Below are 17,117 nucleotides of genomic sequence, written 5' to 3'. Positions count from 1 at the left end.
CACAGTCAAGAGAGCATTACCAGCTGCAAGGATGGCAGAGCGGTCTAAGGCGCTGCGTTCAGGTCGCAGTCTCCCCAGGAGGCGTGGGTTCGAATCCCACCTCAGACAGAGCCCATTGAAAATACCAAGCAAGAACAAAGCAAACACATTCAAGTGAGCATTACCAGGTGCCAGGATGGCGGAGCGGTCTAAGGCGTTGCGTTCAGGTCGCAGTCTCCCCAGGAGGCGTGGGTTCTAATCCCACCTCAGACAGAGCCCATTGAAAGTACCAAGGAAGAACAAAGCAAACACATTCAAGAGAGCATTACCAGGTGCCAGGATGGCGGAGCGGTCTAAGGCGTTGCGTTCAGGTCGCAGTCTCCCCAGGAGACGTGGGTTCGAATCCCACCTCAGACAGAGCCCATTGAAAGTACCAAGCAATAACAAAGGAAACACGGTCAAGAGAGCATTACCAGTTGCCTGGATGGCGGAGCGGTCTAAGGCGTTGCGTTCAGGTCGCAGTCTCCCCAGGAGGCGTGGGTTTGAATCCCACCTCAGACAGAGCCCATTGAAAGTACCAAGCAAGAACAAAGCAAACACATTCAAGAGAGCATTACCAGATGATAAGATGGCAGAGCGGTCTAAGCCGTTGCGTTCAGGTCGCAGTCTCCCCAGGAGGCGTGGGTTAAAATCCCACCTCAGACAGTGCCCATTGAAAGTACCAAGCAAGAACAAAGCAAACACAGTCAAGAGAGCATTACCAGTTGCCAGGATGGCGGAGCGGTCTAAGGCGTTGCGTTCAGGTCGCAGTCTCCCCAGGAGGCGTGGGTTCGAATCCCACCTCAGACAGAGCCCATTGAAAGTACCAAGCAAGAACGAAGCAAACACATTCAAGAGAGCATCTCCAGGTGCCAGGATGGCGGAGCGGTCTAAGGCGTTGCGTTCAGGTCGCAGTCTCCCCTGGAGGCGTGGGTTCGAATCCCGCCTCAGACAGAGCCCATTGAAAGTACCAAGCAAGAACAAAGCAAAGACTATCAAGAGAGCATTACCAGTTGCCAGGATGGCATAGCGGTCTAAGGCGCTGCGTTCAGGTCGCAGTCTCCCCAGGAGGCGTGGGTTCGAATCCCGCCTCAGACAGAGCCCATTGAAAGTACCAAGCAAGAACAAAGCAAAAACAGTCAAGAGAGCATTACCAGTTGCCAGGATGGCGGAGCGGTCTAAGGCGCTGCGTTCAGGTCGCAGTCTCCCCAGGAGGCGTGGGTTCGAATCCCGCAGCAGACAGAGCCCATTGAAAGTACCAAGCAAGAAGAAAGCAAACACAGTCAAGAGAGCATTGCCAGCTGCAAGGATGGCGGAGCGGTCTTAGGCGTAGCGTTCAGGTCGCAGTCTCCCCAGGAGGCGTGGGTTCGAATCCCGCCTCAGACAGAGCCCATTGAAAGTACCAAGCAAGAACAAAGCAAACACATTCAAGAGAGCATTACCAGGTGCCAGGATGGCGGAGTGGTCTAAGGCGTTGCGTTCAGGTCGCAGTCTCCCCAGGAGGCGTGGGTTCGAATCCCACCTCAGACAGAGCCCATTGAAAGTACCAAGCAAGAAGAAAGCAAACACAGTCAAGAGAGCATTACCAGCTGCAAGGATGGCAGAGCGGTCTAAGGCGCTGCGTTCAGGTCGCAGTCTCCCCAGGAGGCGTGGGTTCGAATCCCACCTCAGACAGAGCCCATTGAAAATACCAAGCAAGAACAAAGCAAACACATTCAAGTGAGCATTACCAGGTGCCAGGATGGCGGAGCGGTCTAAGGCGTTGCGTTCAGGTCGCAGTCTCCCCAGGAGGCGTGGGTTCTAATCCCACCTCAGACAGAGCCCATTGAAAGTACCAAGGAAGAACAAAGCAAACACATTCAAGAGAGCATTACCAGGTGCCAGGATGGCGGAGCGGTCTAAGGCGTTGCGTTCAGGTCGCAGTCTCCCCAGGAGACGTGGGTTCGAATCCCACCTCAGACAGAGCCCATTGAAAGTACCAAGCAATAACAAAGGAAACACGGTCAAGAGAGCATTACCAGTTGCCTGGATGGCGGAGCGGTCTAAGGCGTTGCGTTCAGGTCGCAGTCTCCCCAGGAGGCGTGGGTTTGAATCCCACCTCAGACAGAGCCCATTGAAAGTACCAAGCAAGAACAAAGCAAACACATTCAAGAGAGCATTACCAGATGATAAGATGGCAGAGCGGTCTAAGCCGTTGCGTTCAGGTCGCAGTCTCCCCAGGAGGCGTGGGTTAAAATCCCACCTCAGACAGTGCCCATTGAAAGTACCAAGCAAGAACAAAGCAAACACAGTCAAGAGAGCATTACCAGTTGCCAGGATGGCGGAGCGGTCTAAGGCGTTGCGTTCAGGTCGCAGTCTCCCCAGGAGGCGTGGGTTCGAATCCCACCTCAGACAGAGCCCATTGAAAGTACCAAGCAAGAACGAAGCAAACACATTCAAGAGAGCATTACCAGGTGCCAGGATGGCGGAGCGGTCTAAGGCGTTGCGTTCAGGTCGCAGTCTCCCCTGGAGGCGTGGGTTCGAATCCCGCCTCAGACAGAGCCCATTGAAAGTACCAAGCAAGAACAAAGCAAAGACTATCAAGAGAGCATTAGCAGTTGCCAGGATGGCATAGCGGTCTAAGGCGCTGCGTTCAGGTCGCAGTCTCCCCAGGAGGCGTGGGTTCGAATCCCGCCTCAGACAGAGCCCATTGAAAGTACCAAGCAAGAACAAAGCAAAAACAGTCAAGAGAGCATTACCAGTTGCCAGGATGGCGGAGCGGTCTAAGGCGCTGCGTTCAGGTCGCAGTCTCCCCAGGAGGCGTGGGTTCGAATCCCGCAGCAGACAGAGCCCATTGAAAGTACCAAGCAAGAAGAAAGCAAACACAGTCAAGAGAGCATTGCCAGCTGCAAGGATGGCGGAGCGGTCTTAGGCGTAGCGTTCAGGTCGCAGTCTCCCCAGGAGGCGTGGGTTCGAATCCCGCCTCAGACAGAGCCCATTGAAAGTACCAAGCAAGAACAAAGCAAACACATTCAAGAGAGCATTACCAGGTGCCAGGATGGCGGAGTGGTCTAAGGCGTTGCGTTCAGGTCGCAGTCTCCCCAGGAGGCGTGGGTTCGAATCCCACCTCAGACAGAGCCCATTGAAAGTACCAAGCAAGAACAAAGCAAACACATTCAAGTGAGCATTACCAGGTGCCAGGATGGCGGAGCGGTCTAAGGCGTTGCGTTCAGGTCGCAGTCTCCCCAGGAGGCGTGGGTTCTAATCCCACCTCAGACAGAGCCCATTGAAAGTACCAAGGAAGAACAAAGCAAACACATTCAAGAGAGCATTACCAGGTGCCAGGATGGCGGAGCGGTCTAAGGCGTTGCGTTCAGGTCGCAGTCTCCCCAGGTGACGTGGCTTCGAATCCCACCTCAGACAGAGCCCATTGAAAGTACCAAGCAATAACAAAGGAAACACGGTCAAGAGAGCATTACCAGTTGCCTGGATGGCGGAGCGGTCTAAGGCGTTGCGTTCAGGTCGCAGTCTCCCCAGGAGGCGTGGGTTTGAATCCCACCTCAGACAGAGCCCATTGAAAGTACCAAGCAAGAACAAAGCAAACACATTCAAAAGAGCATTACCAGATGATAAGATGGCAGAGCGGTCTAAGCCGTTGCGTTCAGGTCGCAGTCTCCCCAGGAGGCGTGGGTTAAAATCCCACCTCAGACAGTGCCCATTGAAAGTACCAAGCAAGAACAAAGCAAACACAGTCAAGAGAGCATTACCAGTTGCCAGGATGGCGGAGCGGTCTAAGGCGTTGCGTTCAGGTCGCAGTCTCCCCAGGAGGCGTGGGTTCGAATCCCACCTCAGACAGAGCCCATTGAAAGTACCAAGCAAGAACAAAGCAAACACATTCAAGTGAGCATTACCAGGTGCCAGGATGGCGGAGCGGTCTAAGGCGTTGCGTTCAGGTCGCAGTCTCCCCTGGAGGCGTGGGTTCGAATCCCGCCTCAGACAGAGCCCATTGAAAGTACCAAGCAAGAACAAAGCAAACACAGTCAAGAGAGCATTACCAGTTGCCAGGATGGCAGAGCGGTCTAAGGCGCTGCGTTCAGGTCGCAGTCTCCCCAGGAGGCGTGGGTTCGAATCCCGCCTCAGACAGAACCCATTGAAAGTACCAAGCAAGAACAAAGCAAACACATTCAAGAGAGCATTACCAGATGATAAGATGGCAGAGCGGTCTAAGCCGTTGCGTTCAGGTCGCAGTCTCCCCAGGAGGCGTGGGTTCTAATCCCACCTCAGACAGAGCCCATTGAAAGTACCAAGGAAGAACAAAGCAAACACATTCAAGAGAGCATTACCAGGTGCCAGGATGGCGGAGCGGTCTAAGGCGTTGCGTTCAGGTCGCAGTCTCCCCAGGTGACGTGGGTTCGAATCCCACCTCAGACAGAGCCCATTGAAAGTACCAAGCAAGAACAAAGCAAACACATTCAAAAGAGCATTACCAGATGATAAGATGGCAGAGCGGTCTAAGCCGTTGCGTTCAGGTCGCAGTCTCCCCAGGAGGCGTGGGTTAAAATCCCACCTCAGACAGTGCACATTGAAAGTACCAAGCAAGAACAAAGCAAACACATTCAAGAGAGCATTAGCAGGTGCCAGGATGGCGGAGCGGTCTAAGGCGTTGCGTTCAGGTCGCAGTCTCCCCAGGAGGCGTGGGTTCGAGTCCCACCTCAGACAGAGCCCATTGAAAGTACCAAGCAAGAACAAAGCAAACACATTCAAGAGAGCATTACCAGGTGCCAGGATGGCGGAGTGGTCTAAGGCGTTGCGTTCAGGTCGCAGTCTCCCCAGGAGGCGTGGGTTCGAATCCCACCTCAGACAGAGCCCATTGAAAGTACCAAGCAAGAACAAAGCAAACACATTCAAGAGAGCATTACCAGGTGCCAGGATGGCGGAGCGGTCTAAGGCGTTGCGTTCAGGTCGCAGTCTCCCCAGGAGGCGTGGGTTCTAATCCCACCTCAGACAGAGCCCATTGAAAGTACCAAGGAAGAACAAAGCAAACACATTCAAGAGAGCATTACCAGGTGCCAGGATGGCGGAGCGGTCTAAGGCGTTGCGTTCAGGTCGCAGTCTCCCCAGGAGGCGTGGGTTCGAATCCCACCTCAGACAGAGCCCATTGAAAGTACCAAGCAAGAACAAAGCAAAGACAATCAAGAGAGCATTACCAGTTGCCAGGATGGCAAAGCGGTCTAAGGCGCTGCGTTCAGGTCGCAGTCTCCCCAGGAGGCGTGGGTTCGAGTCCCACCTCAGACAGAGCCCATTGAAAGTACCAAGCAAGAACAAAGCAAACACATTCAAGAGAGCATTACCAGGTGCCAGGATGGCGGAGTGGTCTAAGGCGTTGCGTTCAGGTCGCAGTCTCCCCAGGAGGCGTGGGTTCGAATCCCACCTCAGACAGAGCCCATTGAAAGTACCAAGCAAGAACAAAGCAAACACATTCAAGAGAGCATTACCAGGTGCCAGGATGGCGGAGCGGTCTAAGGCGTTGCGTTCAGGTCGCAGTCTCCCCAGGAGGCGTGGGTTCTAATCCCACCTCAGACAGAGCCCATTGAAAGTACCAAGGAAGAACAAAGCAAACACATTCAAGAGAGCATTACCAGGTGCCAGGATGGCGGAGCGGTCTAAGGCGTTGCGTTCAGGTCGCAGTCTCCCCAGGAGGCGTGGGTTTGAATCCCACCTCAGACAGAGCCCATTGAAAGTACCAAGCAAGAACAAAGCAAACACATTCAAGAGAGCATTACCAGATGATAAGATGGCAGTGCGGTCTAAGCCGTTGCGTTCAGGTCGCAGTCTCCCCAGGAGGCGTGGGTTCTAATCCCACCTCAGACAGAGCCCATTGAAAGTACCAAGGAAGAACAAAGCAAACACATTCAAGAGAGCATTACCAGGTGCCAGGATGGCGGAGCGGTCTAAGGCGTTGCGTTCAGGTCGCAGTCTCCCCAGGAGGCGTGGGTTCGAATCCCACCTCAGACAGAGCCCATTGAAAGTACCAAGCAAGAACAAAGCAAAGACAATCAAGAGAGCATTACCAGTTGCCAGGATGGCATAGCGGTCTAAGGCGCTGCGTTCAGGTCGCAGTCTCCCCAGGAGGCGTGGGTTCGAATCCCGCCTCAGACAGAGCCCATTGAAAGTACCAAGCAAGAACAAAGCAAAAACAGTCAAGAGAGCATTACCAGTTGCCAGGATGGCGGAGCGGTCTAAGGCGCTGCGTTCAGGTCGCAGTCTCCCCAGGAGGCGTGGGTTCGAATCCCGCAGCAGACAGAGCCCATTGAAAGTACCAAGCAAGAAGAAAGCAAACACAGTCAAGAGAGCATTACCAGCTGCAAGGATGGCGGAGCGGTCTTAGGCGTAGCGTTCAGGTCGCAGTCTCCCCAGGAGGCGTGGGTTCGAATCCCGCCTCAGACAGAGCCCATTGAAAGTACCAAGCAAGAACAAAGCAAACACATTCAAGAGAGCATTAGCAGGTGCCAGGATGGCGGAGCGGTCAAAGGCGTTGCGTTCAGGTCGCAGTCTCCCCAGGAGGCGTGGGTTCGAATCCCACCTCAGACAGAGCCCATTGAAAGTACCAAGCAAGAACAAAGCAAACACATTCAAGAGAGCATTACCAGGTGCCAGGATGGCAGAGTGGTCTAAGGCGTTGCGTTCAGGTCGCAGTCTCCCCAGGAGGCGTGGGTTCGAATCCCACCTCAGACAGAGCCCATTGAAAGTACCAAGCAAGAACAAAGCAAACACATTCAAGAGAGCATTACCAGGTGCCAGGATGGCGGAGCGGTCTAAGGCGTTGCGTTCAGGTCGCAGTCTCCCCTGGAGGCGTGGGTTCGAATCCCGCCTCAGACAGAGCCCATTGAAAGTACCAAGCAAGAACAAAGCAAACACAGTCAAGAGAGCATTACCAGTTGCCAGGATGGCAGAGCGGTCTAAGGCGCTGCGTTCAGGTCGCAGTCTCCCCAGGAGGCGTGGGTTCGAATCCCGCCTCAGACAGAACCCATTGAAAGTACCAAGCAAGAACAAAGCAAAGACAATCAAGAGAGCATTACCAGTTGCCAGGATGGCATAGCGGTCTAAGGCGCTGCGTTCAGGTTGCAATCTCCCCAGGAGGCGTGGGTTCGAATCCCGCCTCAGACAGAGCCCATTGAAAGTACCAAGCAAGGACAAAGCAAAAACAGTCAAGAGAGCATTACCAGTTGCCAGGATGGCGGAGCGGTCTAAGGCGTTGCGTTCAGGTCGCAGTCTCCCCAGGAGGCGTGGGTTTGAATCCCACCTCAGACAGAGCCCATTGAAAGTACCAAGCAAGAACAAAGCAAACACATTCAAAAGAGCATTACCAGATGATAAGATGGCAGAGCGGTCTAAGCCGTTGCGTTCAGGTCGCAGTCTCCCCAGGAGGCGTGGGTTAAAATCCCACCTCAGACAGTGCACATTGAAAGTACCAAGCAAGAACAAAGCAAACACAGTCAAGAGAGCATTACCAGTTGCCAGGATGGCGGAGCGGTCTAAGGCGTTAGGTTCAGGTCGCAGTCTCCCCAGGAGGCGTGGGTTCGAATCCCACCTCAGACAGAGCCCATTGAAAGTACCAAGCAAGAACAAAGCAAACACATTCAAGAGAGCATTACCAGGTGCCAGGATGGCGGAGCGGTCTAAGGCGTTGCGTTCAGGTCGCAGTCTCCCCTGGAGGCGTGGGTTCGAATCCCGCCTCAGACAGAGCCCATTGAAAGTACCAAGCAAGAACAAAGCAAACACAGTCAAGAGAGCATTACCAGTTGCCAGGATGGCAGAGCGGTCTAAGGCGCTGCGTTCAGGTCGCAGTCTCCCCAGGAGGCGTGGGTTCGAATCCCGCCTCAGACAGAACCCATTGAAAGTACCAAGCAAGAACAAAGCAAACACATTCAAGAGAGCATTACCAGATGATAAGATGGCAGAGCGGTCTAAGCCGTTGCGTTCAGGTCGCAGTCTCCCCAGGAGGCGTGGGTTAAAATCCCACCTCAGACAGTGCCCATTGAAAGTACCAAGCAAGAACAAAGCAAACACAGTCAAGAGAGCATTACCAGTTGCCAGGATGGCGGAGCGGTCTAAGGCGTTGCGTTCAGGTCGCAGTCTCCCCAGGAGGCGTGGGTTCGAATCCCACCTCAGACAGAGCCCATTGAAAGTACCAAGCAAGAACAAAGCAAACACATTCAAGAGCGCATTACCAGGTGCCAGGATGGCGGAGCGGTCTAAGGCGTTGCGTTCAGGTCGCAGTCTCCCCTGGAGGCGTGGGTTCGAATCCCGCCTCAGACAGAGCCCATTGAAAGTACCAAGCAAGAACAAAGCAAACACAGTCAAGAGAGCATTACCAGTTGCCAGGATGGCAGAGCGGTCTAAGGCGCTGCGTTCAGGTCGCAGTCTCCCCAGGAGGCGTGGGTTCGAATCCCGCCTCAGACAGAACCCATTGAAAGTACCAAGCAAGAACAAAGCAAAGACAATCAAGAGAGCATTACCAGTTGCCAGGATGGCATAGCGGTCTAAGGCGCTGCGTTCAGGTTGCAATCTCCCCAGGAGGCGTGGGTTCGAATCCCGCCTCAGACAGAGCCCATTGAAAGTACCAAGCAAGGACAAAGCAAAAACAGTCAAGAGAGCATTACCAGTTGCCAGGATGGCGGAGCGGTCTAATGCACTGCGTTCAGGTCGCAGTCTCCCCAGGAGGCGTGGGTTCGAATCCCGCAGCAGACAGAGCCCATTGAAAGTACCAAGCAAGAAGAAAGCAAACACAGTCAAGAGAGCATTACCAGCTGCAAGGATGGCGGAGCGGTCTTAGGCGTAGCGTTCAGGTCGCAGTCTCCCCAGGAGGCGTGGGTTCGAATCCCGCCTCAGACAGAGCCCATTGAAAGTACCAAGCAAGAACAAAGCAAACACATTCAAGAGAGCATTAGCAGGTGCCAGGATGGCGGAGCGGTCTAAGGCGTTGCGTTCAGGTCGCAGTCTCCCCAGGAGGCGTGGGTTCGAGTCCCACCTCAGACAGAGCCCATTGAAAGTACCAAGCAAGAACAAAGCAAACACATTCAAGAGAGCATTACCAGGTGCCAGGATGGCGGAGCGGTCTTAGGCGTAGCGTTCAGGTCGCAGTCTCCCCAGGAGGCGTGGGTTCGAATCCCGCCTCAGACAGAGCCCATTGAAAGTACCAAGCAAGAACAAAGCAAACACATTCAAGAGAGCATTACCAGGTGCCAGGATGGCGGAGTGGTCTAAGGCGTTGCGTTCAGGTCGCAGTCTCCCCAGGAGGCGTGGGTTCGAATCCCACCTCAGACAGAGCCCATTGAAAGTACCAAGCAAGAACAAAGCAAACACATTCAAGAGAGCATTACCAGGTGCCAGGATGGCGGAGCGGTCTAAGGCGTTGCGTTCAGGTCGCAGTCTCCCCAGGAGGCGTGGGTTCTAATCCCACCTCAGACAGAGCCCATTGAAAGTACCAAGGAAGAACAAAGCAAACACATTCAAGAGAGCATTACCAGGTGCCAGGATGGCGGAGCGGTCTAAGGCGTTGCGTTCAGGTCGCAGTCTCCCCAGGAGGCGTGGGTTTGAATCCCACCTCAGACAGAGCCCATTGAAAGTACCAAGCAAGAACAAAGCAAACACATTCAAGAGAGCATTACCAGATGATAAGATGGCAGTGCGGTCTAAGCCGTTGCGTTCAGGTCGCAGTCTCCCCAGGAGGCGTGGGTTCTAATCCCACCTCAGACAGAGCCCATTGAAAGTACCAAGGAAGAACAAAGCAAACACATTCAAGAGAGCATTACCAGGTGCCAGGATGGCGGAGCGGTCTAAGGCGTTGCGTTCAGGTCGCAGTCTCCCCAGGAGGCGTGGGTTCGAATCACACCTCAGACAGAGCCCATTGAAAGTACCAAGCAAGAACAAAGCAAAGACAATCAAGAGAGCATTACCAGTTGCCAGGATGGCAAAGCGGTCTAAGGCGCTGCGTTCAGGTCGCAGTCTCCCCAGGAGGCGTGGGTTCGAGTCCCACCTCAGACAGAGCCCATTGAAAGTACCAAGCAAGAACAAAGCAAACACATTCAAGAGAGCATTACCAGGTGCCAGGATGGCGGAGTGGTCTAAGGCGTTGCGTTCAGGTCGCAGTCTCCCCAGGAGGCGTGGGTTCGAATCCCACCTCAGACAGAGCCCATTGAAAGTACCAAGCAAGAACAAAGCAAACACATTCAAGAGAGCATTACCAGGTGCCAGGATGGCGGAGCGGTCTAAGGCGTTGCGTTCAGGTCGCAGTCTCCCCAGGAGGCGTGGGTTCTAATCCCACCTCAGACAGAGCCCATTGAAAGTACCAAGGAAGAACAAAGCAAACACATTCAAGAGAGCATTACCAGGTGCCAGGATGGCGGAGCGGTCTAAGGCGTTGCGTTCAGGTCGCAGTCTCCCCAGGAGGCGTGGGTTTGAATCCCACCTCAGACAGAGCCCATTGAAAGTACCAAGCAAGAACAAAGCAAACACATTCAAGAGAGCATTACCAGATGATAAGATGGCAGTGCGGTCTAAGCCGTTGCGTTCAGGTCGCAGTCTCCCCAGGAGGCGTGGGTTCTAATCCCACCTCAGACAGAGCCCATTGAAAGTACCAAGGAAGAACAAAGCAAACACATTCAAGAGAGCATTACCAGGTGCCAGGATGGCGGAGCGGTCTAAGGCGTTGCGTTCAGGTCGCAGTCTCCCCAGGAGGCGTGGGTTCGAATCCCACCTCAGACAGAGCCCATTGAAAGTACCAAGCAAGAACAAAGCAAAGACAATCAAGAGAGCATTACCAGTTGCCAGGACGGCATAGCGGTCTAAGGCGCTGCGTTCAGGTCGCAGTCTCCCCAGGAGGCGTGGGTTCGAATCCCGCCTCAGACAGAGCCCATTGAAAGTACCAAGCAAGAACAAAGCAAAAACAGTCAAGAGAGCATTACCAGTTGCCAGGATGGCGGAGCGGTCTAAGGCGCTGCGTTCAGGTCGCAGTCTCCCCAGGAGGCGTGGGTTCGAATCCCGCAGCAGACAGAGCCCATTGAAAGTACCAAGCAAGAAGAAAGCAAACACAGTCAAGAGAGCATTACCAGCTGCAAGGATGGCGGAGCGGTCTTAGGCGTAGCGTTCAGGTCGCAGTCTCCCCAGGAGGCGTGGGTTCGAATCCCGCCTCAGACAGAGCCCATTGAAAGTACCAAGCAAGAACAAAGCAAACACATTCAAGAGAGCATTAGCAGGTGCCAGGATGGCGGAGCGGTCAAAGGCGTTGCGTTCAGGTCGCAGTCTCCCCAGGAGGCGTGGGTTCGAATCCCACCTCAGACAGAGCCCATTGAAAGTACCAAGCAAGAACAAAGCAAACACATTCAAGAGAGCATTACCAGGTGCCAGGATGGCAGAGTGGTCTAAGGCGTTGCGTTCAGGTCGCAGTCTCCCCAGGAGGCGTGGGTTCGAATCCCACCTCAGACAGAGCCCATTGAAAGTACCAAGCAAGAACAAAGCAAACACATTCAAGAGAGCATTACCAGGTGCCAGGATGGCGGAGCGGTCTAAGGCGTTGCGTTCAGGTCGCAGTCTCCCCTGGAGGCGTGGGTTCGAATCCCGCCTCAGACAGAGCCCATTGAAAGTACCAAGCAAGAACAAAGCAAACACAGTCAAGAGAGCATTACCAGTTGCCAGGATGGCAGAGCGGTCTAAGGCGCTGCGTTCAGGTCGCAGTCTCCCCAGGAGGCGTGGGTTCGAATCCCGCCTCAGACAGAACCCATTGAAAGTACCAAGCAAGAACAAAGCAAAGACTATCAAGAGAGCATTACCAGTTGCCAGGATGGCATAGCGGTCTAAGGCGCTGCGTTCAGGTCGCAGTCTCCCCAGGAGGCGTGGGTTCGAATCCCGCCTCAGACAGAGCCCATTGAAAGTACCAAGCAAGAACAAAGCAAAAACAGTCAAGAGAGCATTACCAGTTGCCAGGATGGCGGAGCGGTCTAAGGCGCTGCGTTCAGGTCGCAGTCTCCCCAGGAGGCGTGGGTTCGAATCCCGCAGCAGACAGAGCCCATTGAAAGTACCAAGCATGAAGAAAGCAAACACAGTCAAGAGAGCATTGCCAGCTGCAAGGATGGCGGAGCGGTCTTAGGCGTAGCGTTCAGGTCGCAGTCTCCCCAGGAGGCGTGGGTTCGAATCCCGCCTCAGACAGAGCCCATTGAAAGTACCAAGCAAGAACAAAGCAAACACATTCAAGAGAGCATTACCAGGTGCCAGGATGGCGGAGTGGTCTAAGGCGTTGCGTTCAGGTCGCAGTCTCCCCAGGAGGCGTGGGTTCGAATCCCACCTCAGACAGAGCCCATTGAAAGTACCAAGCAAGAACAAAGCAAACACATTCAAGTGAGCATTACCAGGTGCCAGGATGGCGGAGCGGTCTAAGGCGTTGCGTTCAGGTCGCAGTCTCCCCAGGAGGCGTGGGTTCTAATCCCACCTCAGACAGAGCCCATTGAAAGTACCAAGGAAGAACAAAGCAAACACATTCAAGAGAGCATTACCAGGTGCCAGGATGGCGGAGCGGTCTAAGGCGTTGCGTTCAGGTCGCAGTCTCCCCAGGAGGCGTGGGTTTGAATCCCACCTCAGACAGAGCCCATTGAAAGTACCAAGCAAGAACAAAGCAAACACATTCAAAAGAGCATTACCAGATGATAAGATGGCAGAGCGGTCTAAGCCGTTGCGTTCAGGTCGCAGTCTCCCCAGGAGGCGTGGGTTAAAATCCCACCTCAGACAGTGCACATTGAAAGTACCAAGCAAGAACAAAGCAAACACAGTCAAGAGAGCATTACCAGTTGCCAGGATGGCGGAGCGGTCTAAGGCGTTAGGTTCAGGTCGCAGTCTCCCCAGGAGGCGTGGGTTCGAATCCCACCTCAGACAGAGCCCATTGAAAGTACCAAGCAAGAACAAAGCAAACACATTCAAGAGAGCATTACCAGGTGCCAGGATGGCGGAGCGGTCTAAGGCGTTGCGTTCAGGTCGCAGTCTCCCCTGGAGGCGTGGGTTCGAATCCCGCCTCAGACAGAGCCCATTGAAAGTACCAAGCAAGAACAAAGCAAACACAGTCAAGAGAGCATTACCAGTTGCCAGGATGGCAGAGCGGTCTAAGGCGCTGCGTTCAGGTCGCAGTCTCCCCAGGAGGCGTGGGTTCGAATCCCGCCTCAGACAGAACCCATTGAAAGTACCAAGCAAGAACAAAGCAAACACATTCAAGAGAGCATTACCAGATGATAAGATGGCAGAGCGGTCTAAGCCGTTGCGTTCAGGTCGCAGTCTCCCCAGGAGGCGTGGGTTAAAATCCCACCTCAGACAGTGCCCATTGAAAGTACCAAGCAAGAACAAAGCAAACACAGTCAAGAGAGCATTACCAGTTGCCAGGATGGCGGAGCGGTCTAAGGCGTTGCGTTCAGGTCGCAGTCTCCCCAGGAGGCGTGGGTTCGAATCCCACCTCAGACAGAGCCCATTGAAAGTACCAAGCAAGAACAAAGCAAACACATTCAAGAGCGCATTACCAGGTGCCAGGATGGCGGAGCGGTCTAAGGCGTTGCGTTCAGGTCGCAGTCTCCCCTGGAGGCGTGGGTTCGAATCCCGCCTCAGACAGAGCCCATTGAAAGTACCAAGCAAGAACAAAGCAAACACAGTCAAGAGAGCATTACCAGTTGCCAGGATGGCAGAGCGGTCTAAGGCGCTGCGTTCAGGTCGCAGTCTCCCCAGGAGGCGTGGGTTCGAATCCCGCCTCAGACAGAACCCATTGAAAGTACCAAGCAAGAACAAAGCAAAGACAATCAAGAGAGCATTACCAGTTGCCAGGATGGCATAGCGGTCTAAGGCGCTGCGTTCAGGTTGCAATCTCCCCAGGAGGCGTGGGTTCGAATCCCGCCTCAGACAGAGCCCATTGAAAGTACCAAGCAAGGACAAAGCAAAAACAGTCAAGAGAGCATTACCAGTTGCCAGGATGGCGGAGCGGTCTAATGCACTGCGTTCAGGTCGCAGTCTCCCCAGGAGGCGTGGGTTCGAATCCCGCAGCAGACAGAGCCCATTGAAAGTACCAAGCAAGAAGAAAGCAAACACAGTCAAGAGAGCATTACCAGCTGCAAGGATGGCGGAGCGGTCTTAGGCGTAGCGTTCAGGTCGCAGTCTCCCCAGGAGGCGTGGGTTCGAATCCCGCCTCAGACAGAGCCCATTGAAAGTACCAAGCAAGAACAAAGCAAACACATTCAAGAGAGCATTAGCAGGTGCCAGGATGGCGGAGCGGTCTAAGGCGTTGCGTTCAGGTCGCAGTCTCCCCAGGAGGCGTGGGTTCGAGTCCCACCTCAGACAGAGCCCATTGAAAGTACCAAGCAAGAACAAAGCAAACACATTCAAGAGAGCATTACCAGGTGCCAGGATGGCGGAGCGGTCTTAGGCGTAGCGTTCAGGTCGCAGTCTCCCCAGGAGGCGTGGGTTCGAATCCCGCCTCAGACAGAGCCCATTGAAAGTACCAAGCAAGAACAAAGCAAACACATTCAAGAGAGCATTACCAGGTGCCAGGATGGCGGAGTGGTCTAAGGCGTTGCGTTCAGGTCGCAGTCTCCCCAGGAGGCGTGGGTTCGAATCCCACCTCAGACAGAGCCCATTGAAAGTACCAAGCAAGAACAAAGCAAACACATTCAAGAGAGCATTACCAGGTGCCAGGATGGCGGAGCGGTCTAAGGCGTTGCGTTCAGGTCGCAGTCTCCCCAGGAGGCGTGGGTTCTAATCCCACCTCAGACAGAGCCCATTGAAAGTACCAAGGAAGAACAAAGCAAACACATTCAAGAGAGCATTACCAGGTGCCAGGATGGCGGAGCGGTCTAAGGCGTTGCGTTCAGGTCGCAGTCTCCCCAGGAGGCGTGGGTTTGAATCCCACCTCAGACAGAGCCCATTGAAAGTACCAAGCAAGAACAAAGCAAACACATTCAAGAGAGCATTACCAGATGATAAGATGGCAGTGCGGTCTAAGCCGTTGCGTTCAGGTCGCAGTCTCCCCAGGAGGCGTGGGTTCTAATCCCACCTCAGACAGAGCCCATTGAAAGTACCAAGGAAGAACAAAGCAAACACATTCAAGAGAGCATTACCAGGTGCCAGGATGGCGGAGCGGTCTAAGGCGTTGCGTTCAGGTCGCAGTCTCCCCAGGAGGCGTGGGTTCGAATCACACCTCAGACAGAGCCCATTGAAAGTACCAAGCAAGAACAAAGCAAAGACAATCAAGAGAGCATTACCAGTTGCCAGGATGGCAAAGCGGTCTAAGGCGCTGCGTTCAGGTCGCAGTCTCCCCAGGAGGCGTGGGTTCGAGTCCCACCTCAGACAGAGCCCATTGAAAGTACCAAGCAAGAACAAAGCAAACACATTCAAGAGAGCATTACCAGGTGCCAGGATGGCGGAGTGGTCTAAGGCGTTGCGTTCAGGTCGCAGTCTCCCCAGGAGGCGTGGGTTCGAATCCCACCTCAGACAGAGCCCATTGAAAGTACCAAGCAAGAACAAAGCAAACACATTCAAGAGAGCATTACCAGGTGCCAGGATGGCGGAGCGGTCTAAGGCGTTGCGTTCAGGTCGCAGTCTCCCCAGGAGGCGTGGGTTCTAATCCCACCTCAGACAGAGCCCATTGAAAGTACCAAGGAAGAACAAAGCAAACACATTCAAGAGAGCATTACCAGGTGCCAGGATGGCGGAGCGGTCTAAGGCGTTGCGTTCAGGTCGCAGTCTCCCCAGGAGGCGTGGGTTTGAATCCCACCTCAGACAGAGCCCATTGAAAGTACCAAGCAAGAACAAAGCAAACACATTCAAGAGAGCATTACCAGATGATAAGATGGCAGTGCGGTCTAAGCCGTTGCGTTCAGGTCGCAGTCTCCCCAGGAGCCGTGGGTTCTAATCCCACCTCAGACAGAGCCCATTGAAAGTACCAAGGAAGAACAAAGCAAACACATTCAAGAGAGCATTACCAGGTGCCAGGATGGCGGAGCGGTCTAAGGCGTTGCGTTCAGGTCGCAGTCTCCCCAGGAGGCGTGGGTTCGAATCCCACCTCAGACAGAGCCCATTGAAAGTACCAAGCAAGAACAAAGCAAAGACAATCAAGAGAGCATTACCAGTTGCCAGGACGGCATAGCGGTCTAAGGCGCTGCGTTCAGGTCGCAGTCTCCCCAGGAGGCGTGGGTTCGAATCCCGCCTCAGACAGAGCCCATTGAAAGTACCAAGCAAGAACAAAGCAAAAACAGTCAAGAGAGCATTACCAGTTGCCAGGATGGCGGAGCGGTCTAAGGCGCTGCGTTCAGGTCGCAGTCTCCCCAGGAGGCGTGGGTTCGAATCCCGCAGCAGACAGAGCCCATTGAAAGTACCAAGCAAGAAGAAAGCAAACACAGTCAAGAGAGCATTACCAGCTGCAAGGATGGCGGAGCGGTCTTAGGCGTAGCGTTCAGGTCGCAGTCTCCCCAGGAGGCGTGGGTTCGAATCCCGCCTCAGACAGAGCCCATTGAAAGTACCAAGCAAGAACAAAGCAAACACATTCAAGAGAGCATTAGCAGGTGCCAGGATGGCGGAGCGGTCAAAGGCGTTGCGTTCAGGTCGCAGTCTCCCCAGGAGGCGTGGGTTCGAATCCCACCTCAGACAGAGCCCATTGAAAGTACCAAGCAAGAACAAAGCAAACACATTCAAGAGAGCATTACCAGGTGCCAGGATGGCAGAGTGGTCTAAGGCGTTGCGTTCAGGTCGCAGTCTCCCCAGGAGGCGTGGGTTCGAATCCCACCTCAGACAGAGCCCATTGAAAGTACCAAGCAAGAACAAAGCAAACACATTCAAGAGAGCATTACCAGGTGCCAGGATGGCGGAGCGGTCTAAGGCGTTGCGTTCAGGTCGCAGTCTCCCCTGGAGGCGTGGGTTCGAATCCCGCCTCAGACAGAGCCCATTGAAAGTACCAAGCAAGAACAAAGCAAACACAGTCAAGAGAGCATTACCAGTTGCCAGGATGGCAGAGCGGTCTAAGGCGCTGCGTTCAGGTCGCAGTCTCCCCAGGAGGCGTGGGTTCGAATCCCGCCTCAGACAGAACCCATTGAAAGTAC

This window comes from Idiotropiscis lumnitzeri, unplaced genomic scaffold, assembly GCF_059441095.1.
Source record: "Idiotropiscis lumnitzeri isolate Australia: NSW breed Sydney's pygmy pipehorse unplaced genomic scaffold, RoL_Ilum_1.0 HiC_scaffold_28, whole genome shotgun sequence".
NCBI classification, from domain to species: domain Eukaryota; kingdom Metazoa; phylum Chordata; class Actinopteri; order Syngnathiformes; family Syngnathidae; genus Idiotropiscis; species Idiotropiscis lumnitzeri.
Note: the sequence above shows the minus strand (reverse complement) of the source record.